Source organism: Amblyomma maculatum, chromosome 9 (assembly GCF_055883805.1).
Source record: "Amblyomma maculatum isolate TAMU_Amacu chromosome 9, ASM5588380v1, whole genome shotgun sequence".
NCBI classification, from domain to species: Eukaryota; Metazoa; Arthropoda; class Arachnida; order Ixodida; family Ixodidae; genus Amblyomma; species Amblyomma maculatum.
The window spans coordinates 43019147-43039852 of NC_139352.1; the positions used below are offsets into that span (position 1 = coordinate 43019147).

Genomic DNA, 20706 nt, shown 5'->3' on the forward strand with positions numbered 1-20706 from the left:
ATTTATTGTGACAATTTTTACTTGTGAAACTTATTGAACTTTTTCATATAGCATCAAGTCATATTACACTGCGCAGCTTACATCGTGTTGCGACGCCGGTAGGGCCAGAGCCGAAGGTAGCGAACGCCAGCGAGGCGAGACGACGAGGCACCACGGAAGCGAGGAGCAGTGCAAATTTATTTACATGATGGTAGAGATTTTAGAGAAAATCTGTCAATGTCCCTAGAAATGCCCCGGTTTTTCTACACTGTCTTGCCCCTAGGCACCTAGATAGGGAATCCTTTGTCCTTGAGTGCTGGCCAATCGAAGAGCACCACTTGGCATTTTTGCACACAGCACCATGAAGACACGCCTTCCGAATTCCTTCACGTAGGCCACGGCACGTGGGCGAATACGTCACCAGCTTCCCACGGGTAGACCTGTTTCTTGACGCACAATGCCGGGTCGGCGATGCATGCCTCTTTCTTCCACCGCTGCCTTTGGAAAGAGCGTAATTTCAAGGGCAGACTCCCGGAGCGTTCGCCACACCTAGGTATCCGATGAAACGTGCGCTTGTTGCTTCGCGCAGGGCCTTGACCGCCGTCGTCGAGGCAGGCCTGTTGCTATGTCCAGGTTGATATCTGCTTCCTCAAGTGCTCCTGGCAATGACGACACGCTGGCGCCTTCACAGACGTGACCGCACATACATCACAATTGCATATGACTGCACTCCACTCAGTGCAGATTATCTAGCACAGGCTAATGATATATGACCTAAATCTGCAGCACAGTGCTCAGTATTCAATTTAACTTACCAATTTCCGATAACAATAAAACCTGCAATAGATTTATTCAAATTATATTAGCAAACTAGGTCTGCCATAATATGTCTTTAGGATGTAACATAATGTGTGCTATTTGATCCGAACTAACAAACCAGTAAGAAATAATGAACTACTACAATTTGTAAAATCAAAACATACTCGACATAAGCTATTCAAGAATATTTTTAGTGAAACGTGTAGAACAATGTTGGGATTTAACCACAGTTAACAAATAAATGATAAAAATATAACACTACTATTGGTGCGGTGTAACTGTACTTGATATATGCTATCTAATGTATAGCCTGTGTGTTTCATAATGTAGAAACTTTAAAAGAAGGGTAACAGGCATTAGATGGATTTTAGCCTTGCGTCGATATTGGGGGCTACAGCGGACATAAGGTAAGGCGCAGAAGGCTTCAATTTGCCAATTATTTAAATGGCTTATTGAACTTTTAAGTTATCAGTGAAGGGCTATGCTATATTTTCAGAATCGGAGCTCGTCCTCAAAATGTACTGCCACGAAAAAGAGTTTGTTAAGAAAAGGCAGCGGGTATTGCAATACCCACAGATGTCACCCTAATGGGCAGTTTCACCCGGCAAGGTCCTCGCTGGCGTTCCGAAATTCTCCTCGCACCCCCGACGATCAGGGTAAGAAGGAGTGTGGTTAGAAAAGAAATAAAAAACAGTAAAAAGGTCGGAATGGGGGCAGGGGTGGTTGCGGCGCGCGCCTAGTGAAAGGAGAGACGTACTGCGGTTAAGACGTCGCCCCCCCGTTCTCCCCCCCCCACCCCTTCCTTCTCTCCTGGCGGCGGGTGACGAAGGACTGCTGCATAGCTCGCGGGTTCTGGCTCGTGGTTAGGTGTAGGAATGACGATCGTGTAGGCGACCGGTTGTGGCGCGTGGTTTGGTTCGGAAATGGCAGCCGCGTGGTCAACGCGGTGAGACTCGTGGTATGGCGCAGACGGTGGATAGGTCGTACCCAAATTCCTTCCACACAGCTTCTGCGAAGGCCTTTGGTGACTGAGTCTGCGCAGCCGTAATTCGCTGTAGCTCCTGAGGGACAATTTCTCGAATGAGGTCTCGAAGAATGATACTATCGGTTGCAGTAAGCGCCGCCACAGTCGTTGGAGCAAAGTTGACGGGTCGTTTGTACTGACTGCATCGGTCCTGGGGGGCTCGCTCTATAGCTGTAGCGTTCTGGACGAACTTACGCATGTTTTTAGGTGGATTGTGCGCCAAGCTGGAAAATTGACACCATGCCTGAGAGGCCGTAGCATACTTGGCTCAATGATGTAGGGTCGGTTCGGTGAAAAAGGCGAGTCATGTCTTCCGCAAACATAGGTACGCTTTCATTCGGCTTCTGGACGCGCACGTCAAGCAGGCGCAGGGCATTGTCTCCTCTATCAGTTCTCGCAATAGTGTACACCAGCTGGCGACGAAAGTCATTTTATGTGGACCTGCTGGCCTCTTGGTTTCAAGCCATCTTCTAGCATAATATGTCATTCTTTGTAGAAAGCAATGTTTAATTGGCAAGGGCAAATAAACATTGCAAAGCTTCTGTCGGCAGTAAACTGATTGATCTTTTCCATCCGTTCAAACTGGTCGAGCCAGTCTTCCACATCTTCAAACGTTCTCCCGCTATGGCTCCCTGGCACCTTAGTGTTCACATGAATCACCGGCGTAGGAGAGAGGATGTTCCATGGCTTGAGAGACTTGTCGAACTTGGATATTTGAAGAGAAACACTGCTCATCCTGTATCGTAATGCCTGGTTTCATCAATGGTCCCGAAACACGGAAAGAACGCAAACATTATCTTAATTTATAAGAAAGGGGATGCTAAAGATTCTGAAAAATTACAGACCTTTCAGCTTACTGTTTGTTACGTATAAGGTGTTAACTAAGGTAATAACTAATAGAATCAGGACAATCGTAGACTGCACACAAGCATAAGGTCATGCAGGTTTTCAGAAAGGGTACTTTACTATCGATCATATCCATACCATTAACCAGGTGATAGAAAAATTATCAGAATATAACAAGCCTTTATACAAGCATTCTTTAATAACGAAAAAGAATTTGACTCTGTAGAAACCTTGTCGGTCATACGGCATGGCGAAATCAAGGTGTAGACGTGCAAATGGTGGAAGATATATTGGCTGCACAGCAACCTTAGTTCTGCATAAAGAAACAAAACTCCTGTAATGAACGGTATTAGGCAATGAGACATTATCTTTCCAGTACCACTCACTGCTTCCTTAGATGAATTATTCAGACTTGAAATGGGAGCAGTTAGGGTTAAGGGTAAGCGGAGAATACCTCAGTAATCTGTTATTTGCTGATGACGTCACCTTTTGAAGTAATTCAGGGGTTAAATGCAAAGAATGACTGATGACCTAGATAGAAAACGTAGAAAGGCAGGCTTGAATATCAATATGCATAAGATTGATATAATGTTCGACATCCTCGGGAAGGAACAGCAGTTTACGTTAGGTAGCGAAGCATTGGAAGTTGTAGGCGAATATATCTTCTTAGGCCGGGTAGTAACCGCAGATCATGGCCGTTAAAGGAAACTAATAGGAGAATAGTATTGGGATGGAGCGCATTTGGCAAGCACTCGCAGATTACGACTAGCAGCTTACCGGTATCGATCAAGAGGAAAGTATACAACAGTCGCATCTTACCGGTACTCACCTATGGGGCTGAAACGTGGAGGCTAACGAAGGTAGTCCTCCTTACGTTGAGGACACGCAGAGGGCTATAGAACGAAAAATTCTACGTATTTCGTTAAGATATAGGAAGAGTACAGAGTGCGTCAGATAAATAACACGAGCTATGACATTCTAATAGAAATCAAGATGAATAACTGGGCATGGGCAAAGATATAATACATAGAGAGGACTACCGATGGTCGCTTAGAGTAACAAACTGCATTCCAAACGAACCAAAGCATAGCATAGTGCGATAGACATTTAGGTGGGCGGGTAAGGTTAAGAAGTTCACAGGGGTTAAGTGGATGCAGCTAGCACAGGACCAGGTTAATCGGAGGATTATGGGAGAGACCTTCGCCCTGCTATGGGTATAGTCAGGCTAAGGATGATGATGATGATGATCGTCGTTTCATCAAAAACTTCGCTCTTAACTCGAGATGATGCAAAATTTTTCTGGGGCAGCGAACGGCAGACAGCTTTCAAAAGAGGTATGGTGCCGTTTCCTAAGTTCTCCCGATAGTTGCACATTTTGAGGACAATACCGACAAAGAGGTGCACACAGATGCAAGCAACGTCGGTCTTGGTGCTTTCTTTGTTCAGCAGAGAGGGCGGTGTCGACAGGGTAATCGCCTATGCAAGCCGCCCCCTTTCGCGTGTTGGTTCCAATTACTCTACTTCTAAAAAAAGAATGGTGGTAGTGCGGGCTGCCGCTAAGTTTCGCCTGTACCTGTATGGAATACCATTCCGTGTCGTCACCAATCACCACTCCTTGTGTTGGCTGAAGAATATAAAAGACCGTTGCGGCGGCTTAGCTCGTTGGGCATTATGACTTCAAATTTCGATTTGGTCATCACCTGAAAGTCTGGTCAGGAGAATACAGACGCTGATACCCTGTCACGCGCAGCCCCCAAACCCCACCCGAAAGAGGCCGCGAATGCCGATAGCTTCCTTGGAGCAGTTAGCACGTCCGACCTCATTTCCAGCATGCGTCCACACCCCGAGTTGCGACTGCACATTGATCATCTCATAGGAGGGCACCATGGTCATTCCCCGGCATCTAGCTCGTGGGCTTTCACCCTTCTGCCTCCGGACTTACGTCCTTTACAAAAATCATTCTACTGCAGTTCAAGACCGTAGCTTTTATGGTACCATTAATGATATTCATGCTTGTGCCGAACCTGGGGTGACAATAAGGCTCTTCGCTGACGATTGCGTTCTCGACACTGCGGTACGTACACGGGATGACCAATTAAATTTAAATTCTTCTGTAAATAGTATTGCCAAATGGTGTAAATCATGGGGAATGGAAATTAATATCGACACAACTTCTTCCATCACAATTACAGTAAAAAAGGGCCTCTTGTATATTCTTACAGTTTATCAGAATGTAACATAACGAGGGTTGATACGGTGAAATACTTAGGCATCACATTTACCCATAAACTAAGCTGGGACACTGATATAAATAACACGTGTGCAAAAGCATTCAAACAACTTGGATTTCTTCGTAGAAAACTGTCAGCAGCTCCTTCTCATGTAAAGCTAACAGCCTATAGTACCCTCATAAGGCCCATTCTTGAGTACGGTAGCATTATTTGGAGCCCTCATCAATCATACCTCAGCCAAAATTTAGAAAAAATTCAAAATAAGGCGCTTCGTTTTATTTTCTCCAGCTACTCACGCCACGATAGTGTATCATCCATGCGAACTAAAGCGGGTATTCCTACCCTTTCTTGTCGGCGACGAGTAGCTTCCACGAAATTTCTATACCTTCTTTATAACGGTGGAATCAAAATTGATACAGATCAGTACATCAAGGCATCATATCATCGTTCGAAGAGGCTAAATCATGGGAAGGGCATCAGACCCATCCCAGCTCGATGCGATGCATACAAATTTTCATTTTTTCCTTCAGCTATTGAAGAATGGAATAGGCTGCCACATAAATTTATGGGCGGTATCTGCCCTGATATTTTTCTTAAAAACGTTGAGTCATATTTTGAGAAGCAAATGGTGTAAACAAAAATCGTTCCTAAAATGTGTTTCGTTATTCACTGCGAGTGTTTAGTTTAGGATTTTATCTTATTAGTACCTACTGTCTAACGTGTTCTATTATTGTGTCGCTTCGCGGTTCTTTACAGTGCTTCATATGCAACAAATTGAATGCCCGTTAAAGTGTTGCAGTGCGTATGTTTTTCATTTTTTGTGTGTTTCTGACGTTTTCATTTTGTATAACGATCCCATCAGTTCACCCACTTTTGTAAGAGCCTAGCAAGGCTTACAGTATGCTTAAATAAAAAAAAATAAACAAGATAAAGTCTTCCTTTTATATTATGAGGAATCGACGTCCCGCCATCTTTGATGCGCTATCGCTCCACAGCCCGGCAAAGTTATCACTGTCCACAGCTTGCGCAGCCGAATGGCCTCGCAGAACTGCTAAAAAGACCTTGGCAGACATCATATGAATGTACAGCCTCGTCCACTTCTAGCTAGAACACGGTCACTGCTTTCAAGGTGTCATTGCATCCGACCCGGCCACGCAGTAATCTAAAGTGGCTGGCCATGTGAAGCAGCACATCCGTGTCTCTGTGTGCTTGCATCGCTTTGCATCGATATCTGCCTGCGTCAGATACAATGTTGCTTTAAAAGCAGTGACCGTGTTCTAGCTAGAAGTGGACGACCCTGTACATGAATGTTGAGCACAGGACAGGGGACAAAATCCTGCCTTACATCACCTTCGCTTATATTACATGGAGGCAGGAAATAACCCAATATACCCTCTTCCGTCTCGTGTATGGCAGGGAGGAGCGCATGGTGCTATACCCATGCAACCACGCGGTTATGAAGATATCACATAAGACGCTGGCCAATTTGTTCCACAAGCGGAACAATCACGTCAGGTAGCCCGCTTCCACATGAAGGGTAACCAAGCTGCTGATTCCCGACATTCCAACCTTCGCCCCAGGGACGTGCACTATAAATCGTGTGGCCAGGTATGGAGTGGACCCTCGTGCACCGCAATGGCCTGGCTGAAAAGCTTTTGCATCTGTATTTTGGCCCGTAGAAAGTCCTCCGCCGCATGAGCAATGTTAATTACGAAGTGCTGCCTGACGGAACTGCGAATGGGGATCGTCGACGTCAGCGGCCCGAAGTGGACGTGGTGCCGCTCAAGCCTCACTTTCCGCATGACTGAGCGTCATCGACGCTGTGTTAACACTATTTCTCCGTTCCCTATCTTGCCCTGACTCTGGAATGCTCTTGGTGAAGCCACTGTGTGGGTATTTTTCTGCTTGTACATACCTGTTTTCGCATAGAGAAAAATGGTTAATTTTGCGTGGCGAAACCATTTCGCATCCCTAGCACGATGAGGCCTCCATGCTGGGCCGCAACGACGACGAAGTGGTTGATGGCGCGTGGAGAGTGCTTGGGGCTGGACCTGGCTTGAAGATTTGCAGAACGCTTTGTGGGTCAGCCTGTACTTCTCTGTACGTCCTTGCAACGTCTACACGCACGTTTTCTGCTTGTTGGATAATGACAACATTATTGTAAATTTAGCTATTTGTATCTTCGTTTATTTATAAGCGGAGGTTTCTTTAGGGGCCGTTAAACATGATTTGAAATATTGACTTTTTATCAGTTTTGTTCCTGGTCTGTAAAAATTCCGACGGAGAATAAGAGTGTTTGTAAATAAATAAATAACATACACCACCTTAGTGCTGCATGGACTGCCGGCGCGCTACATATTGACCGGTTCTTGACCGCAGTACAGCGTCTACCCCTTCACAACGAATGTTCTCTGGACAGAGATAGCAAGTCATCACAATTTCGAGCGGAGCTCTGGAGCCGAAGACGTCACACAGCACATAGGTCAGATCATAATATGTACAAGATGCTTCAGACACTTGACCATTGCTCAAAACTACTCTGATTACTGTAATGAAGTATGAAGGGCCGACCCACTTCCGCAAGAATGGCGTCGTGTTGAAAAAGTATAAACCAGCCAAGCCGCTTGCCTTCCGAATATTTATACGATATTCTTGACTTCGTGCATTGGAAACTGAAGGAATATGAGCTCTGTCGGTCCACCCGCACTTGGAAAACAACATTTTCCCTGATGCCATGTTCAGCTTTCACCCTCTTCTTCCTACCCAGGACACACATTCAGCTCAAAGAGATGGCGACTGACCATCCCAGAATGGTGTAGGCCCTTGCTTTGCTGAAATAAAACTTCGAGGGGTTTCACTGTTTACGCATTGCGCAATGCCATATTGTCCGGCGTAGCAAAGCCACGTTATGGTCAACCCAATTATGATGATGTGAAGACCTGCCTCTGCTAGCGAGCTGCACGTCTGGCATCAAAGATGTGCACTCTCAGCGCATTCCGTATTGCACGATAGGGCACTCTACACGGCTCGGTGCTCTCGTCTACTTTGTTCAACATGACGATGGCTGGACTTCCTCCGCTGCTCTCTAGAAATCCTAACATGCACCTTGCTCTCTACGCTAATGAAATATTGAATGGATGACGAGAGTTCAAATGGCCACATCCAATCCTTGAGGAAGCTATAGAAGTCATACAATAGTACGAAAGTGAGAGAGGGCTTACATGCGCACCTGGGAAGTCAGAACTGCTTGTCAATTGTGCGTGTGCGAGGGCCCAAGTTTGCAATTCTAAAATCAACCTCGAAAAAAAGGTACTAATACCTCTAGAGCGAACAGACTAAAGTTGCCTGGCTTGTATCCGCAATCTACCGGCCGAGCAACATACACTGTGCAGCCATTCCAAAAAAAAAAGGAATTTTCGCAAGAGGCACACTTAATCTCCCGCGTTTCCAACAGACGCCAGAGGCTCAAGGTACGTCACACCTTGCGAATTTTGGAAGCTCTGCTAATTACTTGTAGAAAATTTCACAAATCATATGAATAGGTAAATCGAAGCTCGATAAATATCCTGAATGTCACATTGAGACTGGTGGTCAAGACAGCATTCGTGCTGCTTGCGTACACCTTCACGTAAACCATCTCTTGCTGGGCATGTCCAACACAATATAAGAGCTGATGGAAGGCAAAAAGCCGGCCAGGTGACTTGCCTTCGAGCAACGAGAGTCGGCTGTTCTGCGTTTACTGGCCGAAGCGGAGTCGACGCTGTGTTGTAGCAGTGGTACCACCCCGTCCCGCTCAAGCTGACAGCTAAGGTAAGTCACGCCGCTTGTCAAGAACATGCACATCGACCTGCACACTGGTCTTAGGACGGCGAGTGTCATGTATCAATGCACCTCTAAGAAAAACGTCCTATATTTTGACGTGAATATTAGTCCGGTATTAACTCTCTGGGGCAGCGGTTACGAAGGCCAACGTCTTAGTGAAGACTACAATCCTCGCTCGGTGCATGAGCTCTAGCCCGACGGTGAGGATACATGCATACTTGTAGAACTTGCTTTCATATACAACATGGATACACATGTCAAACACCATGCCAGCCCAACATGCATACTAACCACACAAGAACAATTTCTGTACTGCGCATTCGTAAATAATAAGTTACTTTTACAGGCAGCGAGCGGGCTGTCACCAATGTATCCAGATATGTTCCCAACGTCAGCATCGTTTGGATGTTTGGGTGCGCCTCTGCTCCTGGCAGTGAGAGCGTGCACGTGCTCTCCCGAGCTGCAGTCGTGCAAGCGCTTTCGAACGAGGCGGAGAAGGAAGCCGGCACTGGGGACGCCTGCGCGGCTTTGTAAACTTAAACCCTTTCACTCAACATTGCGTACTCGAAGTACTATGCCACCGCCTCACCCAAACCTCACAAAGACTGAAGCTGTGGCATGACACCAAATCAAATCTCCCATGCAACCTAACCCACAGTACAAGTACTTAATCTTCCACACCCACTACTAAGAGATAAGTGTCAGCTCTCAAGGACACGATCTGCGCTATAACGTTGAGTTGGGGCCTGCACAACACCACCCGATGGCATGCTAGCCATAATTCTCCCCAGTCCTGATGTTGCAAAGATGCCATTGACCATATGAAACAGACCAACCAGCGCTGGCTGGTCGACTGGGCAGAGGAGATAGGGGGGGGGGGGGGGGGTGAACAGCACCTTGGACTGAGACTTCTTATATTTTTTTGCTAAGAATGTTCTCAACAGCTTAAAACCCCAAGGTCAGCGACAGCTGCTCAGGTTGGCCTCCGGATAGCGGCGGCAAATAGAGTCCTGGAATGAGGACTGCACTAAGGAAGACAAGAAAAATACGCAATAAAGGTTTTTCCTCCTCCTCATTCTCCTCCTGTAAGAAGACAAAAACTGCCTGTAATAAGGTAGTCACGTCCGAAGTGGCATGCATAATAAATGCATGACAACAGGGGGAAATATGTAGAGCGTGAAGACATCTATCTGTAAACGGAAGAACAGCTGCTTTGGGAGTCACTTTAACGTAGGAACACCATTAGCAATTTAAAAACAGTTTAAAGCAAGTAAAAGTGACGCCGTTGGGATTGTTGCTACCTTGGACAGTTGAAATATTGCCGTTTGCGAAAAATGAACAGTGTATTCTTGGAATATCCACTCCGTCATTTTGCAGATCGCTTAAATATCAACATGATTGCCACTATCTCGTGGCTGCGGATAGGAAATGTGAGTGAAGAGGTTTTAAAATTATTGCTCCCAAATTGGGGTTCCAGTGACGTTCAGAATCACTTTGATGGTAGTGACGTTTTTGCGAGAGCATGTTATTCGTTATAAATAGCTTTCATAACACGTATCAGAGGACTATTGAGCTTCAGGCAATTCTCTCTATACAAAATGAAAGGGGCTGCATATAGTGTCTTCTTTTTACTGGTCTTCTCTGGCATTTCACAGTGAGTACGATATCTTAAAACGTTGTCCGGTCCAAATTTTTCTTCAAGCATCAAATTGTTTTCGCTCTAACGTTGATGAAATGGCCTTTTGACACAACTGCAAAGAGTAACTAAAATTCTCAGTGAGACTCACTTACGTCGCTGAATTACTTCTCATTAGAAACTTCATTTTATTATGCTGCCTTTGTGAATATTATTGTTTTTAACAGTGATTCTTTTCGAAGTCGGCCATTTTTAACACACTCCAATGCGCCGGAATTTGGACCGCTGCCTCTGTCAATTGCTGCGCTCCCGCTAGGAACTGAGGGCTGGAGAACAAATGTTATAACTATTAGGAAGAGACTGCAAGTACATCCGAATACAGAGCATTTGCAAAGTACTCCAAGACTGTAACTGGCATCATATGAGTACCCCTCGAGAGAAACAACTTTAGTGTAACAACCCTATTTTACCAATGTCAACATCAAACATTTGCGGGCTGCATGGTTCCCTAGGGCCATTTACATTTCGGTGAGGAATCGCTGCTAAATAATATAGAAATCATGACTGATATTGGCACTGAAGGAGTAGAGTGAAGAAAATACAGGAGTTAATGCCTTATCATGAGAGGGTAGCCGTCAATAGAAAAACCTAAACATTCAAAAACGTCATAGGTATGTTTTGGGGGCTTCTTGGACGCTCTCAGACGCGTAGGTATTGTTATCAAGAAAAAATTGAAAAAGCGGCAGTCTGTAAGGCAGAATGAAAACGATTAAAAGATATATGACACATATTTTGTAATTAAAGTTCCTGTTGCAAAAAGGATTTATTTCTGCAAAATATTCTCATGTTTTTATAATAGACTGCGGGAACACAATTGTTGCCCTGGATTCTGTCGATACAGCAAACTTATATCGCAAGATTCAAGATTATAACCGCTACCCGTTGTTCAGCAATGCTCTTTCTTGTCAGTGCTAGAATCAAGCATGAGTGCTTTGAAAAGGTTGAAGATTAATATAAAAAAGAAGTAGAAATGACGACGTCTGTACAATGTCGGTCTACTTGTTTGGAGAATGAATGTTTTTTTAATTCATTATTCTTAATATTATAATCTCGTCATTGGTCTATCATTGACAAATCTTTAGTGGTGCTGTGAATATGCATCTTGTGTTGCTGAGCAGGGTTTTTCTATGAATAGCTTTCTTTTGTTAGGCCAGTGTTAGTTGCGCCTGTCTGTCCCCTTTGTTCTATTACTTGATGTTTGTTTTAAAAATTATTTTGAACCTGCACCGCAGTAAATGCAATACAAAAAATTGTGACGTAGCTAGAAATATCATGATATTCACTCAGCTATGCTTGCTTTAGATAAAGGAGATACGTTGTTCCTGCTCCCCCTTTTAAACCTGTAATAAGTTAGGATATACAAGCTCTCCTGGTAGCGTAAGCAGAGCGGGCGCATAGACCAGTGCGACAAGTGTAATCGGCTCATCGTGTTAATTATTTATACTGTAAAAACGTGACTTGATATCTATTTTTATTTAAGGTGTTTAAGTCAACATCTCATTTTGAATACGCTTGCAAACTGCGCCGTCTTCTGCGTTATGCTACCCCTCAGGGGTTAACCGCAGAAGCGTCGCGTGAAATTTACTCTATATTTTTATATATTGGTTACGGTGATCTAAAGAATGATTTGCCCACTGAGGTAAACGGAACTGTTACCAATTTAGTATGCTGTAACAAACTATCCCTTGGGAAAAAAATCCCGTTTGGTTAGCTCAAAACGATCAGTGGAATCCTTTCTCAATTTCTCGCAAATATGCTAGGGGTTTGTAGTCTTGGTGATTGCTCCAGTGCGGAGAATATATTGCAGATTAGTCCCGAAATGAAACCTATTGCCCAATCCTAAACACGTAAAACATTGTTCATAAACATTTGCAAATGTTTAACTGTCAGATGTGTTTCATGGGAGTAGTCAGCTATCTTAAAAAATGCGACCTTACTAGAGGCTATTTCTTTCTTCGTTATTACAAAATTAAAGCAGAAATCCGGGTACTCTAGAGGCACACTGTCAAGAGAAAAGGTGCAGAAATATTGAAATATCGCGCAAACTAATTTACAATGTGGTCTGACTGGACCTTTTTTGGTTTGTGTAAGTTGAGTTTCCTGTAGATGCAGACAGAGTTTTACCTTCAACATATATAACACTTTCTCAACAAGTACATCCTTGTCGAAAAGAGCATATGAGGCCGTTGTGCCGACAGAAGAGATATTTGTTACGCAACAGACCCTCATTTACGCATTAAAAATGTACATTCGACTCCCTTTTTTTTTACTACGTTTTCTTCAGCCTTTATTTATTTGGAGATGTGCTGTTTTCGGATTATGACACACAGATAACATTTCATATATGTTATCTGTGTGCTTTTGCGCTTTTACACTCTTTATTTCTGCCTCTCAGAAGAACGGTTTTCTAACATCTACGCTTTAGAGCCTCGTACCCACTCAATACGAAGGAGCAGTTACTTCACGCAGATTTTGACAAACTTGACAACTTTCATTTAGCAGGAATGAAACAAAGTAACGCAATTGGTGAGAAATATTTTGGACGTGATGCACTTATTCTCAATATTGTTGCACTCTTTTTGCAGGGGACTAAATCCTAAACAATTAGAGAAATTTCACAAACTTTGCTTACGAGTGGTAAGAAAATATTTTTCACCCATTTCATACGGCGGAGACCTTTTTGTTATATAATTAGCAATTCTTAACTAGCCTCTTGGCAAATCATTAGATAAATATGAAAAAAAAAGTGGCTACTGAAACTTTAGGCTGGTTAATATTAATACCTTAGAAGCCAGTACATGTGGTATCTTCCTCTTTTCGTATCCGCAAAGGGTAAATATTCTTTTTTCCAATAAGCAACGTCATGCACGTGCTGCAAGAGCTGTCAAAACATCGATCAGAATCTAAAGCTGACTGAAATCCGGCCTCGCGCACGGTAGGTAAAGACGTTCAGTGGAAGGCTGTACCTACTCTAAATGCAGTGACATTTACGTTAGTATGCAGAATAGACGGCCTGCCAACCTATTAGATTTACAAGTTGGTGCTTATCGCTAAGCAGTTACCAATTCTTCGAAATGATTCTTTTTTTGTGGTTTCAATAAGACGGAGCTGTTTGATGTTATTTTTCACCTAAACAGCGACTGAGGTTCTCAGCCTAACTAGCTATCCATCGCTTCCCTTCAGAATGACTCACATAAATAGTTTTGGTACCCTATGCCATGTATTATGCGTAATGTTCGTTGTCCATTTATATCCACAGCTGTGCAGCATTATCATTATTATTATTAAGTCGACGTCTGAAATGTGCAATTCTGTTAGCCAGCTTAGAGGATTCCTCTTTACAGGAATGCAGAAATTGCCAGTGGGTCAGCTCTGCTATGCCAGGATATACGTATCGAGAGGTACAGTTGTAAGCAAAAGTGGTATACAACACTCAGCCAGTGACAAAGCTCGGGAAAACTGCATCGAAATGCCATCTAGCGACAGCGTAAGGGACAACGACATCAGCACACGCATGTGGATAAAATGAGACCCTCTATTGTAGCGATCTTAGATAGCTGTTACAAAATAAATTTGGGATGCAGTTTTCTCGAGCTCCGCCACCGACTGAGTGTTGTATACCACTTTTGCTAACGACTGTATGTTTCCCTGGCTGAGCTTGTTGTCACTAAATTTAGCAATGAGAGACATTGAGTATATATATCATTTATCCATTTTGCTTTACAGATGTGAAGCCTGCCCGATGATCTGTCAAGTAGCATGCAGCGGTCTCAAATTTGTCTATACAGCTTTTCACTTTGATAGTCTCTTTGGCATGCAAGGTCTGTAGTAGTTCCCCATTGTGTAGTCTGGACGTGAGGTTCCGAAGATAAAGTGACACTTTTCATTTATGCACAAGTTATGAGAGTCCTCTTTCCTGTTGAAATCCCCCGAAATAACACAACTCTAAAACCATATCGTAGGCTCGTATACAGGTCGCAACCACATCATTCGTATGCACCTCTATTTCATATCCGCCTTTTATACGCAATGCCGCGCACGCGACTCGTGGTTCGGGTGATAGAGCGGCGTGCGGCAAGGCGGCGGCGAAGTACCCTGCCGGCCTGTGAGGCCTGTCTGGTTATTAGGGTACCGGATCATGCGCACGACTTCTCATTCGCGAGAAGTCAGGCGCGGCGGCGGCGGCGGAGCAGGGCCGCGGCCCTGGTAATGGCAAAACGCATGCCACATCTGCTGCTTCTATCCGGTTGCCTTGCTAGAGGCACGAGCGCACAATTGGGGCCGAATTACGGACTCTGCTCATAATTTTGTGAGCGTGACGTCATAATGACAGGCCCGTGGCGCAACTTTGAGACATCAATCCTGACGAAGTATGAAATCGTCCAGTTACCAGTGTTTGTAGCATGGCTCCGCCCCGGTAGTTCCGAATCCAGGGCAAACGTTGTTACCACAACTGTGGCACAAAGCCGACAAGAGATCGTCTCCTAGCTTTTTGTAACACGGCGTAATAAGTATGCAATAAATAAAACAAAGTTAGGTTTACTTTGGTAAGGTACTGTTTTTAACATTGAATAACATTAGGCGTAAGTGAGAAACGTTCCTAGTTTTGTAATTATACTTGCTGTTAGGTAACTTTACTCGCAGTGAGTATGCGCCGGAGACGTCAAGGCGTGCACATGGCGGCCTGCAAGCAAACAGCTGATTCCCGATAAGGTGCTGTTTTTTTTTTTAGCGTCGTCTGAATTTTAGGTACTGTGAAGGTGCCGTAAGCATGCTGAAAATCTAACAAAAGGTAGTGGAAGCTCAGGGCCTGCAGCGATAAATTTTCATTAAGCGCTTTACATGGAACTGGACAAAAACAACTTGCGGAGGTGATTTCTGTCGGTGTTTACTAGTATGAAGAAGGGCTCAAAGTTCAACGTGAAGGCATGTGATCTCTGGTTCTATTTGCTTCTCTTTACGAAATACAAGACGACCGTGAAGCATGTAGTGTAGGCGAAAATGAAGTTCTGTACCTCCATGATCACCTGTGTATATGTAGCTAGGTAGCTTGGAAAGAACGGGACCATGGCAATGCTTCCACCCCTACCGGGACTGAAATGAATCCTTCATTCATTGCAGGGCCACGGTGACAGAGCTTTCAATGTAGCGTTCAATGTAGCGTGCGCGGTAGTGTTTTCAGCCTTCTCCATGACTGGGTTGCTTTGCTTTTGAGTGATACCTTCAACCCACACACCATTGGCTTGGGGCTCTGTGATGTTTTTGCACCAGTTTGTGTGCCTGTGGGAGTTTATAATTACGCTACAATTACTGAGAGCACTAAAACTGCAATACATATTATGCATTCAATTTGTCAGCTCTACCCTTGATATGCTACACTGTTTAGCATTAAGCATGCTTCATGCGTATTGAAAGGCTCACAATGGAGACTGCCTTGTGCAAACATTGTCCATAGCACAACTGCTGCCGTGTTTGTGCGCTGTTAGGTGGCATACTTTGTTTCCTGCTTTTGAAATGAGCCAAACATAGACAACTACGGCACAAGCCTGCAATAATTAAGCAATTGTTTTGTCTCTTGCCTCTATATCGCACAGTTGTATGCACAATACTTTCATTTCTTGCTTCTGAAGTGTGCCAGACCTGCGACGAGTGCTGCGTCAGCTTACAGTCTCTAAAAAAATTATTCTTGTGTGTCCCCTCTGCGTAGCACAACAGTACATTACGTGTTAATAACTGCGGATGCTATTGCAGGCAGTTGGTTTCGCTGGTGCATATTAAACGTGTGAAATACAGCAGCAAAATACACGTGCTTCTCAAAAGTTCTTTGAGACTTTCCCATTACGATACGCATTACAACTGCTGCCTTGTGAAACAGTTTACACACACACACACACACACACACACACACACACACACACACACACACACACACACACACACACACACACACACACACACACACACACACACACACACACACACACACACACACACACACACACACACACACACACACACACACACACACACACACACACACACACACACACACACACACACACACACACACACACACACACACACACACACACACACACACACACACACACACACACACACACACACACACACACACACACACACACACACACACACACACACACACACACACACACACACACACACACACACACACACACACACACACACACACACACACACACACACACACACACACACACACACACACACACACACACACACACACACACACACACACACACACACACACACACACACACACACACACACACACACACACACACACACACACACACACACACACACACACACACACACACACACACACACACACACACACACACACACACACACACACACACACACACACACACACACACACACACACACACACACACACACACACACACACACACACACACACACACACACACCAACGTGCACGGTTGGCAGCAACAGTGAAGGGGGGTGTACGATGGCCAATTTGACTTGACAGAAGATGCAATTCAACGCATGACTCGAGAAGATGCATCTTTCCTAAAAGAGGTTTCTTAACACCGACATGAAACGAGAAGAAGCGGGCACTTGGCTGCGTGTGATGAGTTGGTCCGTTGCGTGTGGTATATCAGGGCCGGCTGCTCTGCTGGGATTGGCGCCGAAGCTGTTGCCGCACCATGTGCAGCTGTGCCAGCCTCTGGTGTCTGGTGCTCTGGAACAGGCTCACAACATAATTCTGTATGGCTTTGCCATGGAGGTGTACATGTACCCAGTGAAATTACATCGAAGTAGCTGATACACAGATGCGACCCTTTCTTGTCCATGCCAGCACCACCCTCCTCGTTCGCAGGGAAGAAGACATCCAAAGTTATTCAACACGGCCCATGCTATACGCTCTGGCTGGTGGAGGAGCGTTTGGTATTTTTGCAAGCACTGGAAGCTGCTTTTCAGCACGCCGATGCTGTCATCAATCAGTAACCTTGTGGAGGTGTATGCATTGCCGTATAACCCTTCTGAAGAGGCCGGACTGGGATTCCATGTTACTAGCAGCCACGTTTCCAACAAGTGCCCCCTCACGAACATAACCGAAAATGGCCCTCTGTTAAGCACATTCTTCCTCGTTGACGACTTCAACAGGCTCATAAACTTTACCTTTACTGATACACTTTGCTGATAAATTCAAAAGCCACATTAAATAGTTCATTGCAAGGATGTGCTGGCAATGACGTTCATGGGCGTCCAGACAATGCATGATTGGACGTTTCAGCAACACTGCTGTAAGGACATCCTTGCACTTCATATCAGTATAAATGATTCCCCGTTGCTACTCAATACAGGCATCAAACACACGCTTTCCCATCTTTGTTGCTTACGTAAGCATTTCAACAATGTAGTACGTGTCGTATGTTTTAGCTGTTATAAAAGCACAAGAACGGCAATACACGTGAGGCGTGTGAAGCCAACTGTAACCTAACTGCCAAAGAGCCGCGCGTCTCATTCTTGTGAATTTGACGTCTCGCAACAGGCCTGCCTTGACCAATGAGCAGCCGAGAATGCCGCTAGAAAAAATCATCTTGGCAAAATCCCAGGAAAGGAGGTTCATGGCCTAAATTATGTGGGCATGTCATATTTGAAAACTGAGACAGCACAAGGCTTATCGTGGATGTCCGATGGGCCGTCGACAAAGCCGACGACGCCGGGTATGTTGCCGTGAAGAAGGCAGCCTTTCTTCGCCGCCGCCCTAGCTACACACCGCACACGCTTTCACACTATCAGCTGCGCGAGGCCGATGTTCTTCTCGTTGCCAGTAGCGTTTTGGAAGCCTCTAGCGGTTCGAAAAAAGCGAAACTGCACACATTATCTGCTGCATACAATATGAACCTTTTTATTTTATTACACTACAACGTAAATTTGTAGTGTTTGAAGCCTTGTGCACAACATTTAAGCCTTGATCGAAGTGATCAGAGAAGATATATGTTCCATACCAGGTGGTCGAAATTTCCGGAGTCCTCCACTACGGCGTCTCTAAAAGCCTGAGTCGCTTTGGGACGTGAAACCCTAAAAACCAAACCAAACCTAAACTACTGCTACATCTCTTTTGGAAAGCTTATGCTAGCGGCTGAAAAGGTCTTCCCTGTCCACAATATAGCTTACGCAGCAGTGTAACCAGCACGGATGCCTTTATTTATTTTGGGGTCAAGACAGCTCTATAAAAGAGACCCATGGATGTCAGGGCAGTCTGCTCGTAGGGGGTTTACTCTGCTTCCACCAAAGTATAACAAGAAATCCAAGTGGCCGTTTCCCTCTAAAATAACGTTTGTTTTGGTATATATGATTCGATTTGATGTACCCAACCCCTTAGAGCAAACGCCTTACCCTAGCCCAATGAAATCAAGATACACCTGCACAGAGGAGGTTCGTGATCAACTCATAATCACGTCAACTCAATGGCGCCATCTCCAGATTTGGGCCTTGGGCGACTGCGGCTTTCTTGTTTGTAGGGAGCTGACATGGACTGGGCACTCACTGGTAGGCGGACTGTGTCATGCCACGATACTACTGCACAGGTTCTACTTGGCAGCAGGTTCCAATTCTGGATGCTCCTTTGAAATGGGAAGTTGAGGTTGTAATCGAGCTTTTTGGGGCACTGAAACCGTGCCTAGTCTGTGGAGGAATGTTCATACCACATGGCACACGTCCTCCGTCCCATAATGCTCATGTGCTCTCTCACATAATCTCCAAGCTACCGATTTTTGCAATATTATAATTGTGCGTAGATAAGATATATACAATGCACTTGCAACAGTAATTACATGAATAGCAAAATCTTGATACACTAGCGATAATCCCCGAGAGGAGGCGCATACGAAAGCCTTTCCGCTGTCGCCTCATGACCTTAAAGCAGAATTTAAATATGCGCCCAGTGGCTTTCTGTAAAGTAAAAATAACTTATTACCTAACTATTAGGGTAACTACTGAGTTTTATCTTGAACAAAAATATCAATCCAAATGCTATATATAGTCCTCAAAAGCAACGCAGTCATAAATTTGCATCAAGCTGGCATTTACGTAAAGCAGATTTTATTTCACTTCTTTACGAGGTAGCTCGCTAAGCAAAGAAGATTTTTCTTTACAGGTGCTAAAGTAGTGTATCAAAATGCTTGTCAGAGAACAAATACCCTATTCTCTGGCAAGCAATTTTGGAATGCCGTTTGCATGTTCAGTGGGCGAGATGTGTGCGCTAGCAGCTGTTAACATCATTGCTACATATTAAAATGGCCTAAATGGTGCCTTAGTGGGGACGCTACAGCAACCAATTCACCGGAACAATTGCATATTGTGAGTTCACCAAGATCCTCAGTGCAGTAACGAAATATTATAATTAATTCGCACTAGTCACTTGCACAAAGAACAAAACTTTTCTATAGCATCATTGGACTCTTAACATTGTTTACTTGTCCTCATTGGTCACTGGGGCTTACTAAATGATTCCAAAAATGATGATGCTTATGCTAAAACGTGTATAAACTTTGACTGTGGGACGAAAGCGCTCATGTTGTGGTAATCCAGAGTGCTCTAAACACGTATTAGTCAAAGTGTTGCTTTCTTTTCTTTGGTCTTTAGTGCGATCCATATGGAAGAAGACCACGGTGCCCACAAGGGTGCCTCTGCTACCCAGAGATATATGAGCCTAACTCAGGAACCTGCTTCAATCCCAGATTTCCGCGACCAAGAGGCTATGGTCCTCCATTCATCTCACAGCCTTTCTCTCCAAGGCGTATAGGTGCTAACGCTGCGTCCTGGGTTTGAATAAAAGTATTGCCGACGTATTAAAAACTTCATGCAGTGAACGCCGAAAAAACTCCCGAGTTTCAGCTCTCGCGCCTTGGGTAGGAAAGCATTCTCATAAGTCAATGTTGTTTAAGGTAATAAGAAGGCTGCCTGACATTGCCCTCACATTGTTTAAACATATAGAAATGTTTGATGTGTCTGCTCTCATGTGTGTGAAAAACACCTCGTAGTTTCCTTGAGCCATTGTGCAATTGATCTACATTCTTTCTTACTTAGCATTTAATGCAGAGCTGTAAATTTGAAGATACACAGCACTGTAGCAGACTTCCCTCATCCGAACTGACCATAAAGCAGGGACATCTTAACATTATAGCAGTACTTTACATCCTGCCACTCTTTTTACAAATACGAAACTTTCTTTATATACGATCTTTTTACAAGCTTTCGCTTAATATTCA

General features: G+C 44.5%; 1 long non-coding RNA gene across 5 annotated transcripts; it reads left to right on the forward strand.

Moving 5' to 3' along the window:
• Positions 1-9929: 9929 nt before the first annotated feature.
• On the forward strand, positions 9930-20286 carry LOC146178944 (uncharacterized). 5 transcript variants are annotated; one of them, XR_014700896.1, is made up of 4 exons: positions 9930-10151; positions 13003-13054; positions 14144-14238; positions 20081-20286. It is a non-coding gene; the product is annotated as an uncharacterized LOC146178944 (long non-coding RNA). The 5 variants fall into 5 exon arrangements; XR_014700898.1 differs by lacking the exon at positions 14144-14238; XR_014700895.1 differs by lacking the exon at positions 20081-20286 and having other exon boundaries at positions 14144-14388.
• Positions 20287-20706: the final 420 nt, after the last annotated feature.